The following is a 25,251-nucleotide window of genomic DNA, read 5'->3' as shown; positions in this document are numbered from 1 at the left end:
CCTGAGTAACAGGCAGTTTCCCTTGGGCACGTTTGTCATCCAAACTTCAAAATACTGCCCCCTACCCAAGAGAGGTTAAGTTGTGTTAGCCTATGTCAGTGGTAGTCACTAATATTTCTGAGAGAAAAACCTTTGTTAAACAACCTCACTGGGCAAGCGAGCCACCGGGGGTTTGGTGGAAAGGTATTGGAAAGTCCATGAAAACATACAGGATGATCATCAAACAATCTTTGTGCATGATCTTTTGTGGAGAATCAATTAATTTCCCTGAGTTATTCTGTGCAGATTCATCACTCTCCCTTCTTACGAATCCTCCACAGAGTCCTAGCTTTCAGGAATGGGGTCATAGTCGATAATTGCTCTAACCGTTTAAAAGCTAGAGCCAAATTGGTAGGAAGATAATTATTTCAATATGCTCCAGAAGTGCTAGAAACTATTTTTCTTACTCTGCTTGTCCCAGCCGCTAATTGCCGATATCGAAGGTTACTCATGTAACCATGGTTCTGTGAACTAATTTGCATACACATTCATTCAGATTATTGCCGCAAGCCGCCAATTAAATTCCGGAGAGCTGCATGCGTGTCGAAAGACACGCAATGATTATGCCTGGCCTTTGTTGTACAGTGTTATTCAGTGTTATTCAGTGTTATTTAGTGTTATTCCGTGTTATTCCTTGTTATTCCTTGTTATTCCATGTTATTCAGTGTTATTCAGTGTTATTCAGTGTTATTCCGTGTTATTCCTTGTTATTCCGTGTTATTCAGTGTTATTCCGTGTTATTCCTTGTTATTCCGTGTTATTCAGTGTTATTCCGTGTTATTCAGTGTTATTCCGTGTTTTTCCGTGTTATTCCGTGTTATTCCGTGTTATTTTGTGTTATTCCTTGTTATTCCGTGTTATTCAGTGTTATTCAGTGTTATTCAGTGTTATTCAGTGTTATTAAGTGTTGGGCAGTGTTGGGCTGTGTCTTATATCTTATTAGGCGGTGTTGAGTTGTGTTATGTTATGCACTGTTTGGCAGTGTTGGTTTATGTGACTCATTGTCTTGTATACTAGGCTGTTGTGCAGTTTAGTTTTGTATTATGTTGTTTTGTAGTATTCTGCGTTATATTGGGGTTGGCCTGGCTGTGTTGGAGGGTAACGTGGCGTGAAGGGACTGGCGTGGGCCAGCCAAACCTGGGAGTGTTTTCAAGCCCTGCTTCCCTCTCCAAGGAAGGCTGTCAAGCAGAATTAATCCAGTCCGCCCTTCTCCAGTCATTTCTGTACAGTATTTGTAGCAGATACATAAAACAAATCTCAGTGGGAGTTTTCTGCATGGTGTGGCCGGCTCCCACTTCACAATAGTGACTCTCTTTTCCACTTGGCTAAGAACTGTCTGTTCAAGTTTGGTACTTAATGTAATCTCCAATTGAAAATAGCAACAACAACAAAAAAGTGGAAATTGCACTTAGGTTAAGGGGAGGTTAAATTGGTGACGCTGTGTCTCAAATGGTTCCCTATTCCCTACGTAGTGCACAATTTCTATGGTTCTTGGTCAAAAGAAGTGCACTACATAGTGAATTGGGTGCTATTTGGGATGTATCTCTCTTCCAATTGGCTAAGTCAGAGGGCAGAGGGGAGCAGGGTGTTAGCTTGAGTCATGGTGGAAGAGGGGAGCAGGGTGTTAGATTGAGTCATGGTGGAAGAGAGGAGCAGGGTGTTAGATTGAGTCATGGTGGAAGAGGGGAGCAGGGTGTTAGCTTGAGTCATGGTGGAATAGAGGAGCAGGGTGTTAGATTGAGTCATGGTGGAAGAGGGGAGCAGGGTTTTAGATTGAGTCATGGTGGAAGAGGAGAGCAGGGTGTTAGATTGAGTCATGATTCTACACTGTGATGTAGAATCATCCCCTTAGGCCATGGAGAGTACCAGAAGTTCTCTCCTTCTGCTGAGCTGTAGTAGCTGCTTCACCCAAAGGGAGAGGGAGAGCAAGGGAGAGAGGGAGAGAGAGAGAGAGAGAGAGAGAGAGAGAGAGAGAGAGAGAGAGAGAGAGAGAGAGAGGGAGAGAGAGAGAGAGATGGAGATGGAGAGAGAAAGGTTGGGGAGAGAGAGAAAGAGAAGGGAGAGAGAGAAAGCAAGAGAGAAAGAGGGGGAGAGAGAAAGAGAGAGAAAGAGAGAGACACAGAGAGAGAGATAGAGAGAGAGAGAGATAGACTCACATAGAGAGAGGGAGAGAGTGAGAGAGAGAGACAGAGAGAGAGAGACACAGAGAGAGAGAGAGAGAGAGAGAGAGAGAGAGAGAGAGAGAGAGATGGCCACAATGCTTCTCTCTCCAGCCGTTTGATCTCTGACAGATCACATGTGACATAATCCTTTTGGGTTTGCTTTCCCTGTTTTCACTGTCTTATTACATTAACAGTTTGAGTCTCACGTTTAGGGGCCCTCCCTCCCTCCCCTTCCTTCCAAATCATACAAACCCCTCTTTCCTCCCCATCCCCATTTTCTTCCTCGCTCCATCTTATGCTCCTCTGCTCAAGTGGGAGTCACCGTCTTTTTGTTTGTCGAACTCCATTCCCTCTTCGTGGTTTAATGGTTTGCTCTTACTTCCCCAGTCCTTCTTGGTTGACGAAGGCTGATTCAAGTACATGTACCAATTAACCCAATTACCATGGGCAGTCCAATAAGCCCTCGACCTCCTCTCCAGACTCCTTCAGATCAACCTGGAGAGGCCAGGGCCTGGATTGTGTGTGAGTGTGTGTGTGCGTGTTCATGTGTGTGTGTCAGACAGAGACTGAAATTGGGGAGGGGTGAGTGCGGGCCCTCATATGTAGGGCAGACAGGGTCTCTGTCATCGTAGTGGACGTGAGACGTCAAAGTCAGTCTTAGTCAATTACAGTCATTAAGGCCCAGTCCTTCAATCCTCCAGTCCTCAGATCCTCCAACCCCCCCAATCCCCCAATCATCCAATCCCTAAATCCACCAGTCCCCCAATCCTCCAATGTCCCAATCCCCCAATCCTCCAATCCCCCAATCCTCCAATGTCCCAATGCTCCAGTCCTCCAATCCTCAACCCTCCATTCCTTCAACCTCCAGTCCTCCAATCATCCGTTCCTTCAATTCTCCAATCTTTCAATCATCCAATCTTCCAATCCTTACCCATAGGACCTGCTCACATGGACAGGAAATGAAAAAGTCCCTGAAACAGGCATCATCTACTTATTTCTCTCCCTCTAGCTCTTCCTCCCTCTCTCTCTCTCTCAATTCAATTCAATTTAATGGGCTTTATTGTCATCGAAACATATTTTTACATTTCCAAAGCAAGTGAAATAGATTAAACAAATGTCTCTCTCTGTCTCTCTCTGTCTTTCTCTCTCTGTCTCTCTCACTCGCTGGGCTGGTGTTAACTTTCCTCTGCATTGCATCTTTAGAAATGCTCATGTGACATTTAAACTTTTTTGAGGTAGTCACTGATGTTGATTAATTGTGAATGAGGCTTTTTATTGTACATGGCATTTTGTAAAAAGAGAGAGAAAGAGACAAGACAGAGAAAGAAAGATGGACAGAGAGAGAAAAAAAGAAAGAAAGAGGGCACTGTTAATTTAGGCTTGTGCTGTGCCTGCTACTCTAAATACTATACCAGTGAGATGATCACAAGAGACAAGTCTGCTTGCATGCATGGAAAGTCTGGAAATGTCAACTTTGTTTTAGGTCAAATGTACAACTCAAAGGTATAAACAGTGTAGTTCTCCAACTTTGGGCCCCTGACTTACCTGAAGCTTCCCAGAGCTTCTCAGAAATTGTTTGTTAAAGGGTTGATTTGTCCGTTGGATACACGTAGAGGTAGATGACTTGAGTATAAGAGAGGGCAGTGAGGGATTAAATGATAAGGTACCATAGTAAGAAGAAGCCTTGACATCCAGCAGTAACATAGTTAAAGCCACTGTGTATTCAAGCTACTATGCATTTTATGCAGACTAATGTCTATGTATTTTTCCAGACAGCCTTTCCACACAAACACCTACATGTGCATGCGCGCACACACACACACACACACACACACACACAAACGCTCACTCGCTCACTCACTCACTCACTCACTCACTCACTCACTCACTCACTCACTCACTCACTCACTCACTCACTCACTCACTCACTCACTCACTCACTCACTCACTCACTCACACAGTATTAGCATATTCAAGGGGTAATTTCTGAAATGCATTCCACCAAACAGCATGTGTTCTTTCCGCTGTCGGCTGCATTCTCCAGGAGAGAGACTGCTTTTGAAGTTGAACTGAGGGGGAGAACGGAGAGAACGGAAAGAACGGAGAGAGCAGAGAGAGTGGAGAGAACGGAGAGAGAGAAAGCTCAGCCTTGCATGGTGGTGCTGCCGATAGTGGAGCTAGCAGCTCGTTGTAGCAGGATCAGTTGGTTAACTAATATTTGATTAGTTCCTCGGCTGCCTCAGAGGCATTGAGCTCAGTCAGTGGATTTGTTCCTCGGCTGCCTCAGAGGCATTGAGCTCAGTCAGTGTATTTGTTCCCGGGAAGAGCAGATGTAACTTGTTAGGTGTACAGTAGATCAGAACACTGTGGATATTTCGCTGTACATTCTAAGGTAGCTTAATGTAAGTTAAAAGGTTAATTAAAAGGGCAATGGGGCGGCTAATACCATGATTGTTACAGCATTAATTGACTGTTTTACTGACAATGCTGCTGTTATTGAGTCATTCTGGGCTAAAAATAGCATTTTCTAACAGTAAATTACAAAAATGTTAATGTTCCATTCCTCCACACCGGCCTATACAGGCCAAGCTCCTCAGATCCCCTTCCCAGCATTAAACAACCTGGTAGATGATGAGTCTACAGCCATCAGAGATCTAACTTTCTATCGTTCTATCTCAATGCCATCAGACTGTTAAACAGCCATAAGAGATCTAACTCAGGCCAAGCTCTTCATAATATACTGTCTCATATACACAGACTGGACAAAACCTTAGGAACACCTGGCTCTTTCCATGACATAGACTGACCAGGTGAATCCAGGTGAAAGCTATGCTCCCTTCTTAATATCACCTGTTTAATCCACTTCAATCAGTTTTTAAGTCTTGAGACAATTGAGACATGGATTGTGTATGTGTGCCATTCAAAGGGTGAATGGGCAAGACAAAAGATTTAAGTGCCTTTGAACGGGGTATGATAGTAGAGTTTATGCCCTGACAAATTGAGGCTGTTCTGTTCTGTTTTGTACTCTCAGTTTACATTAAAACCAGAACCATGCCATCTCCTTATCCTTATCCTGCCAACCAACACACACACACGCACACACACACACACACTGAGCATACACACAGGATGATATAACACATTTTCAGCAGGGTTTTCAGCAGGGTTTTGGCCAGAAGTTGTGGGGAGGAGCTCTTTCTTTTATAACACACTGGTAGTGTCACGCCCTGACCTGAGAGAGACGTTTTTCTCTGTTTAGTTAGGTCAGGGTGTGATATGGGGTGGGCATTCTATGTATTTTATTTATATGTTTTGGCCGGGTATGGTTTCCAATCAGAGGCAGCTGTCTATCGTTGTCTCTAATTGGGAGCCATACTTAGGCAGCATTTTCCCACCTTGTTTTTGTGAGTAGTTGTTTTCAGTTTTGTAGTATGGGACCTGACAGAACTGTTGGCTTTCGTTTTGTTTCTTTTGTTAAAGTGTTTCGTATTATTAAATAATCATGAACACTCATCACGCTGCGCTTTGGTCCCCTCCTTTCGACAGCCGTAACAGGTACCAAGTGGTTAGAGGATGTTACAGTTGGAACGGACTGGAGAGGATTGAAATGGCTGCATTTACATTTTAGTCATTTAGCAGATGCTCTTATCCAGAGCAACTTACAGTTAGAGCATTCATCTTGAGAGAGCTATGTGGGACAAATCACATATCACAGTCATAGTAAGTACATTTTTTCTCAATAAAGTAGCAAATTCAGAGCTAGTGAGGGGGAGAAAAAGTCAAGTGTGAGTGTTAGTTCACAAAAGTTTTTGATTTTAGATTTCTGTGTTCATCTCATCTTGTGTTCTTGACAGTTGCTTTGCTCAACCAGCTCTCACAGTCTCACGTCAGATTTAGACTTTCATCCATGTTTCGCGCCCTAGCAAAACCCAAACCTACTTGAAGGTAACAGCGCTCTCCCGACATCCTCAGACATGGATGTATGTTGAATACTGACTTGTATCACGGGGTGATCTGGCTGGCTTTATTGCAGTGACATAAGGAGACATGAGGAGATGATGAGGAAATGGCAGTGCTTGCAGTCTTTCATGCTCAGAGCAGGCCTCCTTTGGAAGCTGTTCCAGACGTATCTCCCTCAGAGCAGGCCTCCTTTTGGAGCTGTTCCAGGCTTGTGTCCCTGAGAGCAGGCCTCCTTTTGGAGCTGTTCCAGACTTGTCTCCCTCAGAGCTTGTGTTTGGAGGCTTGTAGATTTTGGAAGTGTAAGGCTACTTGGCTTTCAGTCACATGAGCTACTGTAGTCACACTGTCCAAACGGGATCACTGCACATCATAAGTCTTTCACTCACTCACACTCTTTTCCCATTGACAGTTTGAACCATTGTTAGCAGCACACAGGTTCCCCTTCATTATCTGACCTTGTGCTTTTAGCCCTGAAACTGAGCGGTTGTAGACAAAAATCCATCATTGATTTTATGGCACTGTTACAGTTTTTTATTTTTTGTGTAACCAAATATATATTTTGCATTGGAAGCCTGTATTGTATTGTTCTGTTGTCTTGTATGAGTGACAGTAGTGCTCTCTAACCGGGTATCATAACAGCTCTATAACCAGGTATAATAACAGCTCTATAACCACGTATCATAACAGCTCTATAACCACGTATCATAACAGCTCTATAAACAGGTATCATAACAGCTCTATAACCAGGTATCATAACAGCTGTATAACCAGGTATGAAAACAGCTCTATAACCAGGTATCATAACAGCTCTATAGTATCATACTAGCTGTATAGTCAGGTATCATAACAGCTCCATAACAAGGTATCAAAACAGCTATATAACCAGGTATCAAAACAGCTCTATAACCAGGTATCATAACAGCTCTATAGTCAGGTATCATAACAGCTCTATAACCAGGTATGATAACAGCTCTATAACCAGGTATGAAAACAGCTCTATAACCAGGTATCATAACAGCTCTATAGTATCAAACTAGCTGTATAGTCAGGTATCATAGAAGCTCTATAAGCAGGTATCATAGCAGCTCTATAAACAGGTACTGTATCATAACAGCTCTATAACCAGGTATCATAACAGCTCTATAAACAGGTACTGTATCATAGAAGCTCTATTTTATTATTATTTATTAAACCTTTATTTAACCAGGAAGGGCTCATTGAGATTTAAAATCTCTTTTCAAGAGCGTCCTGGCCAAGATAGGCAGCACCAAGTCATTACAAAAATTACAGACAAACAACATGAAAAACTACAAGTAATCTAGTAAAAATCATAGAATTCACAAGAGTATAACAAAATCAAAAACAGCTAATTAAAAACATTGACAGGTCAGGGAATCAGTCTCAAGATCATTCATCAGTGATTTAAAAATACCAATCGGGACAAGTTCTTCCAGTTTAAAAGTATTTTGTAAGGCGTTCCAAGAAGATGGCGCAGAGTACATAAAAGCCCTTTTACCAAATTCAGTTTGGACATTTGGAACAGTTAGCAGGATAAAGTCCAGCGAACGAAGAGAGTACCCACCACATTTCTGAACAATAAAAATACCCAAATAAAAAGGTAGTAAACCCAAAATGGCTATGTAAATAAAAGTATACCAGTGACTGAGCCTACGAGTGACTAGAGAAGGCCAGCCAACCCTGGTATACAAAGTGCAGTGGTGTGTAAGGGTTTACAGTATAAAATAAATCTCAAAGTGGATTTTAAAGAAAACATGAATCATCGGCGTACAATGACACCTTTGTTTTTATTACTGTTGGATATTGTTTTTATGGCCATAAAAAATTGATATGCCAATAGCGGTCAACGTTGTTTTACTCCTCTTGACAGTTTAATACTTTCTGAGAAGTAGCCATTATTTACTATTTTACACCCAGTGTTACTATACATAACTTTAACCCATTGTAAAAGAGATTCTCCAAAACGGAAATATTCCAGGCTTTTATATATCAACTCCAGTTGTACTTTATCAAAAGCCTTTTCAAAGTCTGCTATGAATTCTTGTCACGTCCTAACCAGTATAAGGGGTTATTGTTTATTGTAGTTTGGTCAGGACGTGGCAGGGGTATTTGTTTTATGTGGTTCGGAGTTTAATGGTATATGTATTTATGTAAGAGGGGTGTTTGATTTATGTGTTCCGGGGTTTTTGGGTAATGTTCTTGTTTTGTATTTCTATGGTTTTCTATGTTGTGTATTTCTTTGTGTTGGCCTCATTGTTGCTGATTGAGAGTCATACTTAGGTAGCCCTGTTTCACCTGTCCCTTTGTGGGAAGTTGTTGTTTGTGCATTGCTGTGTGTAGCCTGCATTACTGTGTGTTCGTGCGTTTTCTTGTTTTGTGTTTTCAGTGTTCTAAATTAAAAGTTAAAATGAGCACTCAACCCGCTGCGCCTTGGTCCCTTTCATACGATGACCATTACAGAACTTCCCACCACCAACGGACCAAGCAGCGGGCCCAGGAAGAGGAAGGATCCTGGGCCAGGGAGAGAAGGGAGTGGAGGACATTTTGGACATGGGAGGAGGTAATGGCAGGGGACAAGACCCTGCCATGGAAACAGGTGGAGACAGCGAGGGAGGAACGGCGAAAGTGGAGCGAAGAGCGGGCCCAACGTAGGATGCATGAGAGGCAGCCCCAATAAATGTTTTGGGGGGGGGCACACGGACAGATCGGCGGAGCCGAGGATGGAACCAGAGCCAGTCGGGGTAAAATTGGAGGTGAGCGAAGCAGAGACTGTAAAGGAGTTGATGGGAAAATTGGAGGAGAGAACTATGAGAGAGCTACTGTGTTGGTGTTTTAGGCACAACATTCGCCCCACAGAGCGTGTCCTAAAATTGATGTCACCTGAGTCAGCTCTCCATACTTGTCCTGAGGTGCGTGCTAGCCGTCTGGTGAAGACAGTACCAGGCCCATGCACCAGGCCTCCAGTGCATCAGCCCAGTCCAGCTCGTCCTACTCCTTCTCCTCGCACAAGCCCTGAGGTGCGTGTATCCAGTCTGGCATCTCCAGTACCAGCCCCACGCACCAGGCAGCCCAGTCCAACTCGTCCTGTTCCTGCTCCTCGCACTAGCCTTGGGGTGCGTGTCTCCAGTCTGGTACCTCCACTACCAGCCCCACGCATCAGGCTTTCAGTGCGCAGTCCCCGTCCAGAGCTTCCGACGACAGTACCCCGTCCAGAGCTTCCGCCGACAGTACCCCGTCCAGAGCTTCCGGCAATAGTGCCTCGTCCAGAGCTTCCGGCAACAGTACCCAGTCCAGAGTGTCCGACGACAGTGCCCCGTCTTGAGATGGCCCACAGTCCGGAACCGAGTGAGACAGCCTACAGTCCGGAACCGAGTGAGATGGCCTACAGTCTGGAACCGAGAGAGACGGCCTACAGTCCGGAACCGAGAGAGATGGCCTACAGTCCGGGACCGAGTGAGACGGCCTACAGTCCGGAACCGAGAGAGACGGCCTACGGTCCGGAACCGAGAGAGACCAGTTGCAGCTGCCGAAGTTGCGGCGGCGCCAGACGGACCAGTCACAGTGTCGTCGGAAGGGCCATTCCCGCTGTCTCCCTTCATGGTCGATTATTCTGTCACTTTGGTAAAAATGGGTCGGGAGACAGACGCATGAATGCGTAATATGGGTTTTTATTTCCCAAATTACAGCATACCGTGTAAAGGCACGGGGACGAAGACCAAACAAACACATATACAAAACACAGGGTAGAGACGCAAACAAAAGAGCGAGGAGTACCTCGAATAAATACACAATCGCACAATGATTATCACATGGGACGAGACCCATAATCATCTGCACAATATACGTGGCACGAAAGCCAAAACAACATAGCACAGGTTCTCACACGAACCAACGGACATTGGAACAATAATCGCCAGGATAATGGTAAACCAGGGGCACACTTATACAATTACTAATCACTGGGAATAGGGACCAGGTGTGCATAATGACAGTTCCGAAGGGATCCGTGACAGAAAGCTCTGAATCCACTATATGGCAGGGGTTAAAAAGCCGCAACACATACATTTTTTTAATAACAGGTTATGGTCAATAATATCTAACAGAACAGCTCCCACAATCTTCTTATTATCAATGTCTTTCAACCATTCATCAGTAATTTGTGTCAGTGCAGTACATGTTGGGTGCCCTTCTCTATAAGCATGCTAAAAGTCTGTTAATTTCTTTACAAAGGTATAGCATTGTATTTGGTGAAATACAATTATTTCCAACAGTTTGCTAAGAGCTGGCAGCAAGCTGATGGCAGCAACCAGTACAATGCTTTCCATTCATTATTTATTAGATTTTGATGCATGATTACGATGGCTCACTGTTCAATGTTGGCAGTTCCTGAATTTGGCCACTTTTCCAATGAAGTAATTGGCAACATCAAATTGTTTTGTGATGAATAAGCCATCTGATTCAATGAATGATGGAGTTGCATTTGTCTTTCTACCCATAATTTCATTTAAAGTACTCCAAAGTTTTCCATCATTCTTTATAGCATTGATCATAATACAGATTTTTATTCTTTTTGTTGAGTTTAGTCACATAATTACTTAATTTGCAGTAAGTCAGACATATCACGATGTGGCCCTTTTGGGGTGTATATTGTGGCTCCCCCCTCTCCCATTCTCTCTCCCACATCAGGTTTTACAACTGTCATAAATTCCTGCTAGAAACTCTCTCTCTCTTCGGTACCATGGAGTATGCATGGAGAGAGCCTATGGAGAACAAATGGAGACATTTTTCTTCCCAAAACTCCTAATCACCAAAATTGGAGAATTAACCAATATTTCTATTTTTGAGAATGTGGGAATGGTCCGTGGACACTAACTTCTTATGGGCAGGTGGGACGGTAGCGTCCCACCTGGCCAACATCCGGTGAAATTGCAGAGCGCAAAATTCAAACTACAGAATTTAAATAATTAACTTTCATAAAATCACAAGTGTAATACACCAAATTAAAGCTAAACTTCTTTTTAATCCAGCCGCTGCATCAGATTTCAAAAGGCTTTACGGCGAAAGCACACCATGCAATTATCTGAGGACAGCGCCCCGCATACAAAAGCATGAAAAACATATTTCAACCAAAGTCAGAAATAGCGATATAATAAATGCCTTACCTTTGATGATCTTCCTCTGTTGGCACTCCAAAAGGTCCCAGATACATCACAAATGGTCCTTTTGTTCGATAATGTCCTTCTTTATATCCATAAAAACTCAGTTTATCTGGCGCGTTTCAGTCAATAATCCACCCAGGTTCCCTCCATCAAAATGCATACAAAATGAATCCCAAACGTTACTAATAAACTTTTCCAAACAAGTCAAACAACGTTTATAATCAAACCTTAGGTACCCTAATACGTAAATAAACGATACAATTTAAGACGGAGAATCGTTATTGTCTTTACCAGAAAAAAATACCAAAGAACACGCTCTCTTCCACACGCTTGGAAACATTACAGCCAAAATGGGAGCCACCTAGAAAAACTACAATTTCTGGCTCATTTTTCCAGCATGAAACTCTTTCTAAAGACTGTTGACATCTAGTGGAAGCCCTAGGAACTGCAATATGGGGGCATTTCGCCTTATAATAAAAGTGACAGCCATTGAAAACAGTGATCGGCTGAATTGTTTTTTGGGGTGGATGGTTTGTCCTCGGGGTTCCGCCTGCCATATCAGTTCTGTTATACTTGCAGACATAATTTTAACAGTTTTAGAAACTTTAGAGTGTTTTCTATACCAATTATATGCATACCCTAGCCTGAGTAACAGGCAGTTTACTTTGGGCACGCTTTTCATCCGGACGTGAAAATACTGCCCCCTAACCAAGAGAGGTTAAGGGACAGTCATGTCAAGTTTCATTTGGTGATCTCATGAGGGACAGGAAACACACATAACTATATCTCTTAACCTGTTGGGTCTAGGGGGCAGCATTTGCACGTCTGGATAAAAAAAATGTACCCGATTTAATCTGGTTACTAATCCTACCCAGTAACTAGAATATGCATATACTTATTATATATGGATAGAAAACACTCTAAAGTTTCCAAAACTGTTTGAATGGTGTCTGTGAGTATAACAGAACTCATTTGGCAGGCAAAACCCTGAGACATTTTCTGACAGGAAGTGGATACCTGATGTGTTGTATTGACTTTAAAGCTATCCCATTGAAAGACACAGGGGTTTAGGAATATTTTGGCACTTCCTATTGCTTCCACTAGATGTCACCAGCCTTTACAAAGTGTTTTGAGTCTTCTGGAGGGAGATCTGACCGAACAAGAGCCATGGAACGGTGATGTCCCATTAGACACCTGGCGCTACTTCATGTTGGGTACCCTCGTTCCAATACGTTATAAAAGGCTATGCATTCGTCCACCTTGAATATTATTCATGTTCTGGTTAAAAAGGCCCTAATGATTTATGCTATACAACGTTTGACATGTTTGAACGAACGGAAATATATTTTTTCCCCTCGTTCATGACGAGAAGTCCGGCTGGCTTACATCATGTGCTAACGAGACGGAGATTTTTGGACATAAATGATGAGCTTTTTTGAACAAAACTACATTCGTTATGGACCTGTGATACCTGGAAGTGACATCTGATGAAGAGAATCAAAGGTAATGGATTATTTACATAGTATTTTCGATTTTAGATCTCCCCAACATGACGTCTAGTCTGTATCGCAACGCGTATTTTTCTGGGCACAGTGCTCAGATTATTGCAAAGTGTGATTTCCCAGTAAGGTTATTTTTAAATCTGGCAAGTTGATTGCGTTCAAAAGATGTAAATCTATAATTCTTTAAATGACAATATAATATTTTAACAATGTTTTCTAATTTTAATTATTTAATTTCTGACGCTGACTTGACTGCCGGTTATTGGAGGGAAACGATTTCCTCAACATCAATGCCATAGTAAAACGCTGTTTTTGTATATAAATATGAACTTGATAGAACTAAAAATGCATGCATTGTCTAACATAATGTCCTAGGAGTGTCATCTGATGGAGATTGTAAAAGGTTAGTGTATCATTTTAGCTGGTTTTATGGTTTTGGTGACCCTGTCTTTGACTTGACAAAACATTACACACAACTCTTGTAAATGTACTGTCCTAACATACTCTAAATTTATGCTTTCGCCGTAAAACCTTTTTGAAATCGTAAAACGTGGTTAGATTAAGGAGATGTTTATCTTTCAAATGGTGTAACATAGTTGTATTTTTGAAAAATTTGAATTTTGACATTTATTTGGATTCAAATTTGCCGCTCTTGAAATGCACCTGCTGTTGATGGAGTGCACCACAGGTGGCACGCTAGCGTCCCACCTAGCCCCAAGAGGTTAATGTGTACATTTCCCAGCTGTCAGGTTTACATCTGAAGGTTGTATAAGATGAATGAATGACGTCTCTGACATATCCACTATGAATACAACCAGAGACTTTCTATCGATTGACTCTCCAGCAGATGGATCGGTGACCACAGAAAGAGACTACAAGACATACACTGGTAAATATGTAAATTGCAATTTCTTTTCATTCATGTAAAGTATTAGCAATTTCTATGAGTGTAGTTATCAGCTGTGAGTTTCCCGCTGTTAAGCGGTCCACACCCCTTTCCTTTGTCTACCAAGCCATCATATCAGTTTTGTCCACAAGGAACTTTTCTTTGTATCATGTAATACTCAATGTATGAACTAGTTGTGTGTGTTTCATGTATTTCTGTGATTTGATTAGTTAGTAAGTAAATAAATAATCAAGCCAATTTGTATATCGCTGATTAATAATTTATTCTAGGGTTCGTGCAGATATCCAAGGGTTTGCGACATTCAGTAATGAGAAATGATGAGGTAATAATAAGACTGTACTCGAATCGGGAAATAGAGACTCTATAAACATTTTCCAGAGTTGCCCCGACTTCCTAGTTAATTAAAGGTTACATGATTAGTTTAATCACGTAATAATAGAGAATTGATTTGATAAAATAACAGTCTTCACATTTAATGATAGACCCAACACTTGTTAGCCACTTCTTGTGCCCCATCTCTTTCAACTATATCGTTTTTTAATTCCTCACCAAGCCATGGAGCTTTAACAGTTCTAACAGTCAGTTAAAAGGTGCATGTTTATCAATATTTGGAAGAAGCAATTTCATAAATTCATTAAGTGCAGCGTCTGGATTCTCCTTTTTAATCGCATCAGACCTACAAATATTTTTTACATCATCCACATAACAGTCAGAGCAAAATCTGTTACACAGTATTTTAGACCACGTTTTTGTTACCTTTCCTGGATATAGCCACTATATTGTGATCACTGCATCCAATAGGTATGGACACAGCTTTAGAGCAAAGTTCTACAGTATTAGTAAAACTGTGATCAATGCATGTTTGTAAGCACCCTGGTAGGTTGATTAATGACCTGAACCCCAGATTAAATGCACTGGTTACAGTGAGAAGCTTCCTCTTGAGCGGACAGCTTGATGAAAAGTCAATTTTTTTAGTCAATTTTCATGTACCCAAGAAAGTAGACTTCTCTGTATACATCATATACACTATCAAGCATTTCACACACATTATCTAGATACTGACTGTTAGCACTTGGTGGCCTATAGCAACACCCTAAAATAACAGGCTTTAGATAAGGCAGGATAACTTGCAACCACAACACTTCAATTTTTTTATTTTTTTTATTTAACCTTTATTTAACCAGTTAGGCTAGTTGGGAAAAAGTTCTCATTTGCAACTGCGACCTGGCCAAGATAAAGCAAAGCAGTTCGACACATACAACAACACAGAGTTACACATGGAATAAACAAACATACAGTCAATAATACAGTAGAAAAAGTCTATATACAGTATGTGCAAATTAGGTAGGATAAGGGAGGTAAGGCAATAAATAGGCCATGGTGGCAAAGTAATTACAATATAGCAATTAAACACTGGAATGGTAGATGTGCAGAAGATAAATGTGCAAGTAGAGATACTGGGGTGCAAAGGAGCAAGATAAATAAATAATACATTATGGGGATGAGGTAGTTGGATAGGCTATTTACAGATGGGCTATGTACAGGTGTAGTGATCTGTGAGCTGTTCTGACAGCTGGTGCTTAAAGCTAATAAGGTAGATATGAGTCTCCAGCTTCAGTGATTTTGGCAGTTTGTTCCAGTCATTGGCAGCAGAGAACTGGAAGGCGAGGCGGCCAAAGGAAGAATTGGCTTTGGGGGTGACCTGTGAGATATACCTGCAGGAGCGCGTGCTACGAGTGGGTGCTGCTATGGTGACCAGTGAGCTGAGATGAGGCGGGGCTTTACCTAGCAGAGACTTGTAGATGACTTGGAGCCAGTGGGTTTGGCGACGAGTATGAAGCAAGGGCCAGCCAATGAGAGCGTACAGGTCGCAGTGGTGGGTAGTATATGAGGCTTTGGTGACAAAATGGATGGCACTGTAATAGACTGCATCCAATTTGTTGAGTAGTGTTGGAGGCTATTTTGTAAATGACATCGCCGAAGTCGAGGATCGGTAGGATGGTCAGTTTTACGAGGGTATGTTTGGCAGCATGAGTGAAGGATGCTTTGTTGCGAAATATGAAGCCGATTCTAGATTTAATTTTGGATTGGAGATATTTAATGTGAGTCTGGAAGGAGAGTTTACAGTCTAACCAGACAACTAGGTATTTGTAGTTGTCCACATATTCTAAGTCAGAACCGTCCAGAGTAGTGATGCTGGACGGGCCGGCAGGTGCGGGCGGCGATCGGTTGAAGAGCATGCATTTAGTTTTACTTGCATTTAACCTCTTGGGGCTAGGTGGGACGCTAGCGTGCCACCTGTGGTGCACTCCATCAACAGCAGGTGCATTTCAAGAGCGGCAAATTTGAATCCAAATAAATGTCAAAATTCAAATTTTTCAAAAATACAACTATGTTACACCATTTGAAAGATAAACATCTCCTTAATCTAACCACGTTTTACGATTTCAAAAAGGTTTTACGGCGAAAGCATAAATTTAGAGTATGTTAGGACAGTACATTTACAAGAGTTGTGTGTAATGTTTTGTCAAGTCAAAGACAGGGTCACCAAAACCATAAAACCAGCTAAAATGATACACTAACCTTTTACAATCTCCATCAGATGACACTCCTAGGACATTATGTTAGACAATGCATGCATTTTTAGTTCTATCAAGTTCATATTTATATACAAAAACAGCGTTTTACTATGGCATTGATGTTGAGGAAATCGTTTCCTCCAATAACCGGCAGTCAAGTCAGCGTCACAAATTAAATAATTAAAATTAGAAAACATTGGTAAAATATTATATTGTCATTTAAAGAATTATAGATTTACATCTTTTGAACGCAATCAACTTGCCAGATTTAAAAATAACCTTACTGGGAAATCACACTTTGCAATAATCTGAGCACTGTGCCCAGAAAAATACGCGTTGCGATACAGACTAGACGTCATGTTGGGGAGATCTAAAATCGAAAATACTATGTAAATAATCCATTACCTTTGATTCTCTTCATCAGATGTCACTTCCAGGTATCACAGGTCCATAACGAATGTAGTTTTGTTCAAAAAGCTCATCATTTATGTCCAAAAATCTCCGTCTCGTTAGCACATGATGTAAGCCAGCCGGACTTCTCGTCATGAACGAGGGGAAAAAAAATATTTCCGTTCGTTCAAACATGTCAAACGTTGTATAGCATAAATCATTAGGGCCTTTTTTAACCAGAACATGAATAATATTCAAGGTGGACGAATGCATAGCCTTTTATAACGTATTGGAACGAGGGTACCCAACATGAAGTAGCGCGCAGGTGTCTAATGGGACATCACCGTTCCATGGCTCTTGTTCGGTCAGATCTCCCTCCAGAAGACTCAAAACACTTTGTAAAGGCTGGTGACATCTAGTGGAAGCAATAGGAAGTGCCAAAATATTCCTAAACCCCTGTGTTTTTCAATGGGAGAGGTTTAAAGTCAATACAACACATCAGGTATCCACTTCCTGTCAGAAAATGTCTCAGGGTTTTGCCTGCCAAATGAGTTCTGTTATACTCACAGACACCATTCAAACAGTTTTGGAAACTTTAGAGTGTTTTCTATCCATATATAATAAGTATATGCATATTCTAGTTACTGGGTAGGATTAGTAACCAGATTAAATCGGGTACATTTTTTTTATCCAGACGTGCAAATGCTGCCCCCTAGACCCAACAGGTTAAGAGCAGTTGGAGGCCACGGAAGGAGAGTTCTATGGAGCTCGTCTGGAGGTTAGTTAACACAGGGTCCAAAGAAGGGCCAGAGGCATACAGAATGGTGCCGTCTGCGTAGAGGTGGATCAGAGAATCACCAGCAGCAAGAGCGACATTTTACATTTACATTTACATTTAAGTCATTTAGCAGACGCTCTTATCCAGAGCGACTTACAAATTGGTGCATTCACCTTATAATATCCAGTGGAACAACCACTTTACAATAGTGCATCTAAATCTTTTAAGGGGGGGTTAGAAGGATTACTTTATCCTATCCTAGGTATTCCTTAAAGAGGTGGGGTTTCAGGTGTCTCCGGAAGGTGGTGATTGACTCCGCTGTCCTGGCGTCGTGAGGGAGCTTGTTCCACCATTGGGGTGCCAGAGCAGCGAACAGTTTTGACTGGGCTGAGCGGGAACTGTGCTTCCTCAGAGGTAGGGAGGCGAGCAGGCCAGAGGTGGATGAACGCAGTGCCCTTGTTTGAGTGTAGGGCCTGATCAGAGCCTGAAGGTACGGAGGTGCCGTTCCCCTCACAGCTCCGTAGGCAAGCACAATGGTCTTGTAGCGGATGCGAGCTTCGACTGGAAGCCAGTGGAGAGAGCGGAGGAGCGGGGTGACATGAGAGAACTTGGGAAGGTTGAACACCAGACGGGCTGCGGCGTTCTGGATGAGTTGGAGGGGTTTAATGGCACAGGCAGGGAGCCCAGCCAACAACGAGTTGCAGTAATCCAGACGGGAGATGACAAGTGCCTGGATTAGGACCTGCGCCGCTTCCTGTGTGAGGCAGGGTCGTACTCTGCGAATGTTGTAGAGCATGAACCTACAAGATCGGGTCACCGCCTTGATGTTAGTGGAGAACGACAGGGTGTTGTCCAGGGTCACGCCGAGGCTCTTAGCACTCTGGGAGGAGGACACAAGGGAGTTGTCAACCGTGATGGCGAGATCATGGAACGGGCAGTCCTTCCCCGGGAGGAAGAGCAGCTCCGTCTTGCCGAGGTTCAGCTTGAGGTGGTGATCCGTCATCCACACTGATATGTCTGCCAGACATGCAGAGATGCGATTCGCCACCTGGTTGTCAGAAGGGGGAAAGGAGAAGATTAATTGTGTGTCATCTGCATAGCAATGATATGAGAGACCATGTGAGGATATGACAGAGCCAAGTGACTTGGTGTATAGCGAGAATAGGAGTGGGCCTAGAACAGAGCCCTGGGGGACACCAGTGGTGAGAGCACGTGGTGCGGAGACAGATTCTCGCCACACCACCTGGTAGGAGCGACCTGTCAGGTAGGACGCAATCCAAGCGTGGGCCGCGCCGGAGATGCCCAGCTCGGAGAGGGTGGAGAGGAGGATCTGATGGTTCACGGTATCAAAGGCAGCAGATAGGTCTAGAAGGATGAGAGCAGAGGAGAGAGAGTTAGCTTTAGCAGTGCGAAGAGCCTCCGTGACACAGAGAAGAGCAGTCTCAGTTGAATGCGCAGTCTTGAAACCTGACTGATTAGGATCAAGAAGGTCATTCTGAGAGAGATAGCAAGAGAGCTGGCCAAGGACGGCACGTTCAAGAGTTTTGGAGAGAAAGGAAAGAAGGGATACTGGTCTGTAGTTGTTGACATCGGAGGGATCGAGTGTAGGTTTTTTCAGAAGGGTTGCAACTCTCGCTCTCTTGAAGACGGAAGGGACATAGCCAGCGTTCAAGGATGAGTTGATGAGCGAGGTGAGGTAGGGGAGAAGGTCACCGGAAATGGTCTGGAGAAGAGAGGAGGGGATAGGGTCAAGTGGGCAGGTTGTTGGGCGGCCGGCCGTCACAAGACGCGATATTTCATCTGGAGAGAGAGGGGAGAAAGAGGTCAAAGCACAGGGTAGGGCAGTGTGAGCAGGACCAGCGGTGTCGTTTGACTTAGCAAACGAGGATCGGATGTCGTCAACCTTCTTTTCAAAATGGTTAACGAAGTCATCCGCAGAGAGGGAGGAGGGGGGGAGGGGGAGGAGGATTCAGGAGGGAGGAGAAGGTAGCAAAGAGCTTCCTAGGGTTAGAGGCAGATGCTTGGAGTTTAGAGTGGTAGAAAGTGGCTTTAGCAGCAGAGACAGAAGAGGAAAATGTAGAGAGGAGGGAGTGAAAGGATGCCAGGTCCGCAGGGAGGCGAGTTTTCCTCCATTTCCGCTCGGCTGCCCGGAGCCCTGTTCTGTGAGCTCGCAGTGAGTCGTCGAGCCACGGAGCAGGAGGGGAGGACCGAGCCGGCCTGGAGGATAGGGGACAGAGGAAATCAAAGGATGCAGAGAGGGAGGAGAGGAGGGTTGAGGAGGCAGAATCAGGAGATAGGTTGGAGAAGGTTTGAGCAGAGGGAAGAGATGATAGGATGGAAGAGGAGAGAGTAGCGGGAGAGAGAGAGCGAAGGTTGGGACGGCGCAATACCATCCGAGTAGGGGCAGAGTGAGAAGTGTTGGATGAGAGCGAGAGGGAAAAGACATCATTGATGTATACACAGAAGAGAGTCGGCCCGAGAATTGAACCCTGTGGCACCCCCATAGAGACTGCCAGAGGTCCGGACAACAGGCCCTCCGATTTGACACACTGAACTCTATCAGAGAAGTTGTTTGTGAACCAGGCAAGGAAATCATTTGAGAAACCAAGGCTGTTGAGTCTGCTGATAAGAATGTGATGATTGACAGATTCGAAAGCCTTGGCCAGGTCGATGGATACGGCTGCACGGTAATGTCTCTTATCGATGGCGGTTAGGATATTGTTTAGGACCTTGAGCGTGGCTGAAGTGCACCTGTGACCAGCTCTGAAACCAGATTGCATAACGGAGAAAGTACGGTGGGATTCGAAATGGTCGGTAATCTGTTTGTTAACTTGGCTTTTGAAGACCTTAGAAAAGCAGGGCAGGATAGATATAGGTCTGTAGCAGTTTGGGTCTGGAGTGCCTCCCCCTTTGAAGAGGGGGATGATCACGGCAGCTTTCCAATCTTTGGGAATCTCAGATGATAAAAAAGAGAGGTTGAACAGGCTAGTAATAGGGGTTGCATCAATTTCGGCGGATAATTTTAGAAAGAGAGGGTTGTCTAGCCCGGCTGATTTGTAGGGGTCCAGATTTTGCAGCTCTTTCAGAACATAAGCTATCTGGATTTGGGTGAAGGAGAAATGGGGGAGGCTTGGGTGAGTTGCTGTGGGGGGTGGAGGGCTGTTGATCGGGGTAGGCGTAGCCAGGTGGCAAGCATGGCCAGCCGTAGAGAAATGCTTATTGAAATTCTCAATTATTGTGGATTTATCGGTGGTGACCGTGTCGCCTAGCCTCAGTGCAGTGGGCAGCTGGGAGGAGGTGCTCTTATTCTCCATGGACTTAACAGTGTCCCAGAACTTTTTTGAGTTTGTGTTACAGGATGCACATTTTTGCTTGAAAAAGCTAGCCTTAGCTTTCCTATCTGCCTGTGTATATTGGTTCCTAACTTCCCTGAAAAGTTGCATATTACAGGGGCAATTCGATGCTAATGCAGAACGCCACAGGATGTCAGGATGTTTTTGTGCTGGTCAAGGGCAGTCAGGTCTGAAGAGAACCAAGGGCTATATCTGTTCCTGGTTCTACATTTTTTTATAGATTATTCATTTTTTTACCCCTTTTTTCTCCCCAATTTCGTGGTATTCAGTTGGTAGTAGTTACAGTCTTGTCTCATCGCTGCATCTCCCGTACGGACTCAGGAGAGGCGAAGGTCGAGAGCCATGCATCCTCCGAAACACAACCCAACCAAGCCGCACTGCTTCTTGACACAATGCACATCCAACCCAGGAGCCAGCTGCACCAATGTGTCGGAGGAAACACCGTACATCTGGCGACCTGGTCAGCGTGCACTGCGCCCGGCCCGCCACAGGAGTCGCTAGTGCGCGATGAGACAAGGATATCCCTGCCGACCAAAACCTCCCTAACCCGGATGACGCTGGGCCAATTGTGCGCTGCCCCATGGGCCTCCCGTCGCGGCCGGCTGTGACAGAGCCTGGGCACGAACCCAGAATCGGTTCTACATTTTTTGAATGGGGTATGCTTATTTAAGATGGTGAGGAAGGCATGTAGCCTTCCCTGTAGCTCAGTTGGTAGAGCATGGTGTTTGCAACGCCAAGGTTGTGGGTTCGATTCCCACGGGGGGCCAGCACAGAAAAAAAAAAAAAAAAAAAATGTATGAAATTAAATGTATGCATTCACTACTGTAAGTCGCTCTGGATAAGAGCGTCTGCTAAATGACTAAAATGTAAATGTAAAATGTAGAGTAAAAGGAGCAGGTTTCTGGGTGCTATAGAATAGATTCAAGGCATAATGTACAGACAAAGGTATGGTAATGTGTGAGTACATTGGAGGTAAACCTAGGCAGTGAGTAATGATGAGAGAGATATTGTCTCTAGAGACGTTTAAACCAGGTGATGTCACTGCATGTGTGGGAGGTGGAACTAAATGGTTGATTAAGGCATATTGAACAGGGCTAGATGCTCTACAGTGAAATAAGACAATAATCACTAACCAGGACAGTAATGGACAAGGCATATTGATATTAGGGAGAGGCATGCGTAGCCGAGTGATCATAGGGCTCAAGTGAGTGAGTGGTTGGGCTGGCTGGAGACACAGTGATTCAGACAGCTAGCAGGCCGGGGCTAGCAAGCTAGCAGAAGGGCCTTAGAGGGATGTCTTGATGGAGGAAAGGATGTTTTATCCTCCACGTGCGGTGACGTCAATAGACTAGTCGTGATGGATTAGTAGGGTTCCGAGTAGCAGAGGGGTCCAAGTCCAATTGACAAAATAGGTATAGTGGCCCAAGAAATTGGCCGATGGATCTATTTAGCTAACAGTCCATTATGCTCTAGACAGCTAGCGGGCCGTGGCTAGCAGCTAGCAGGCCGCGGCTAGCAGGCTAGCAGATGGGCATTAAGGGGACATCGCGATGTAGGGGCCAGTTGAGTACCCACTCGAGCAGATTCCGAGCTAAATGTTAGCTGATGACCGCTCGCAATGGTTAGCTGACTACTAGCTAATAGCTAGTGAGCTGGCTAGCTTCTGTTGGGGGATTCCGGTTCCGAGGTAAATAAAAATACTTTAGAAGAAAACAGATCCACACCACATTGGGTGAGGCGGGTTGCAGGAGAGTATTTTGAAGTTGAGGTTTAGAAAAATATTAAAAAGAAATATATGTGAAGAAAAAGATATAAAAAGATATATACATGGGACACGACAAGACGAAGGATAAAGATGTCTGACTGCTACGCCATCTTGGAAGTTGTAGTATAATAACATATGGCTCTGAATATAAACAGCAATACCTCCCCCATGGGTATTCCTGTCTCTTCTGTAGATGTTATATCCTTGTATTGCTACTGCTGTATCATGAAAACTGGCTCTCTCAGTTGGTAAAGCATTACGCTTGCTATGCCAAGATAGTGGGATTTGATTACTGGGAACACCCATACTGAAATTGTATGCATAACTGTAAGTCTCCTTGGACAAAAGCGTCTGCAAAATGGCATATTACGAGAGTTTGGTACTAGAAGGTTTACCTGCAATTATACAAAGGGTGGGTCTTATCCTAGACGCTGTTTAGTTAAAATTGCATTCCAGCCGGTGTCTATTCAACACGTTACCACTGGCTAAAGCTTTGACGTTGAACTGATATATTCACTCTGCTCCATCTCACTGTGAAATCCCCTGTCTCATCAGCCCAGCTGGACAATTTATAAACTTGATCTCCACTGTATAAATCATCTAGACATTATCTCCCATTTATTTTTGACCAGCAATTGGTTTTCAATAGTGGAGATTTGTATAAACCTAGCTGTCTCTGACATTTGCAACATTGTTTCAATATTGAAATTCAATTCAATTCATTGGGAGTTGGGATGAGACAAACAGGCAGGCAGCTTTTCTCAGCCAGTCGAAATCATGAATCAGCAACATTTTATGGCTATATACTGTCATGCCCTGACCTGAGAGAGCCGTTTTTCTCTGTTTGGTTAGGTCAGGGTGTGACATGGGGTATTCTATGTGTTGTATGTCTATGTTGTTTTTTCTTTGATTGGCCGAGTATGGTTTCCAATCAGAGGCAGCTGTCATTCGTTGTCTCTGATTGGGAATCATACTTAGGCAGCCCTTTTTCCCCACAGTCAGTTGTGGGATCTTGTCTTTGTGTTGCATGTGTTTGCACGCCTAGCTTTTCGTTCATTGTATTGTTTATTGTTGGTTCACATTTAAAATGAAGTATGATGAACCCAACTCACGCTGCGCCTTGGTCTACCTTTAACGAACGTCACATATACAGAGAAATGTCAATAGAAAACAGCTCAAACGAAACAAAACACTGCTAGTTTGAAGTCTTTCCATCTTCAGTTTGAAGTGAAGCCGTGTTGTTGGCTAGCTCCTCTGTGCAACAGTGTCCTGATGAGAGCGCATATTTGCCAGGTGAAATCGTGCCTCTTTAGCTCATTCTCATGGATGTATCCAAATAAATGTCACTAGAAAACAGCTTAAACAAATGCAGCTGTAACGGTTGTCGTCGGGGATAGAGGACCAAAACGCAGCAGGAATGTGGATGCTCATCTTGTATTTATTTTTTATTAAAGAGAACACCAAAATAACAAAACGAAGAACTCACGAACAAAACAGTCTTGTCATGCTCACACAGGCAAAACAAGAAACAATCTCCCACAACACTAAACCAAACAATTACCCATATATAGGACTCTCAATCAGAGGCAACTAGAAAGTACCTGCCTCCAATTGAAAGTACAACCTAAACATAGAAATACAACAAACCAGAAAGAACATAGAAATACAAAACATAGAACATAGACCAAAACCCGGAAATAATAAATCAAACACCCTACTACATAAATCACCACCCCGAACCACATAAACAAAATACCCTCTGCCACATCCTGACCAAACTACAATAACAAATAACCCTTATACTGGTCAGGACGTGACAGCAGCAACTTTGCTGTTGTTCTTGCTGCTCTGTTTGATATGACTGTAAGCCGATAGAACGAATGACCAACTGGCTTGGGTAGCAACCCTAGAATCAGGACTATATCTCTCGGGAGTATGAATAAATTCATCAAAATAACGTTTTTAATGAAAATATGTCAATCGTTATTTGAAAAATGTATGTTGGTAACCTGTTCTATAAAAGTGATAATGCACGATAAGCCGGTGTTTGAAGGATATATTGGCAGTTTGTCGGCCCTCGACGACACCCGTGCTAATATATCCTCCAAACACTGACTTATCGGGCATTATTACTTAAAAAGAAGATTCTGAGAGTAATTGGCTTTAAATTTGTAAACCCTCATTGGTTTGAATGGTGTGTATATTTTTTATTTTTTATTCTTTTGAACTTAACAACATAAAGTGGGTTATTTAGAGTATGGTATAGGTAGAGAATTTTGAAAAGAATAAGGCTAGGTTAATAACTTAATTTTCACAAAAATGCAGATTAAACCTTACAGTCCCAAACTCTTGATTATTATTATTGATGTTGGCCCCTACACTTCTTTAACACATGATTCTGGACTATTGGTCTGTTACTCTGCTCCTGGTTTTGATGAATCCCAACATGATTCTGGTTTATTGGTCTGCTACTCTGCTCCTGGTTTTGATGAATTCCAACATGATTCTGGTTTATTGGTCTGTTACTCTGCTCCTGGTTTTGATGAATCCCAACATGATTCTGGTTTATTGGTCTGCTACTCTGCTCCTGGTTTTGATGAATTCCAACATGATTCTGGTTTATTGGTCTGTTACTCTGT

General features: G+C 43.3%; 1 protein-coding gene and 1 non-coding gene across 5 annotated transcripts in view; both read left to right on the top strand.

The window, feature by feature from the left end:
* Nucleotides 1-25,251, top strand: part of LOC106611370 (neurexin-3a) — an 825,193-nt gene that overhangs the window by 136,005 nt on the left and 663,937 nt on the right. The window lies entirely within an intron of this gene.
* On the top strand, nt 21,538-21,613 carry trnaa-ugc (transfer RNA alanine (anticodon UGC)). The gene has a single exon. It is a non-coding gene; the product is annotated as a tRNA-Ala (tRNA).

This window comes from Salmo salar, chromosome ssa09 (assembly GCF_905237065.1).
Source record: "Salmo salar chromosome ssa09, Ssal_v3.1, whole genome shotgun sequence".
In the NCBI taxonomy this organism is placed as follows: domain Eukaryota; kingdom Metazoa; phylum Chordata; class Actinopteri; order Salmoniformes; family Salmonidae; genus Salmo; species Salmo salar.
Note: the sequence above shows the minus strand (reverse complement) of the source record. Positions and strands in the feature narration are given on the sequence as shown.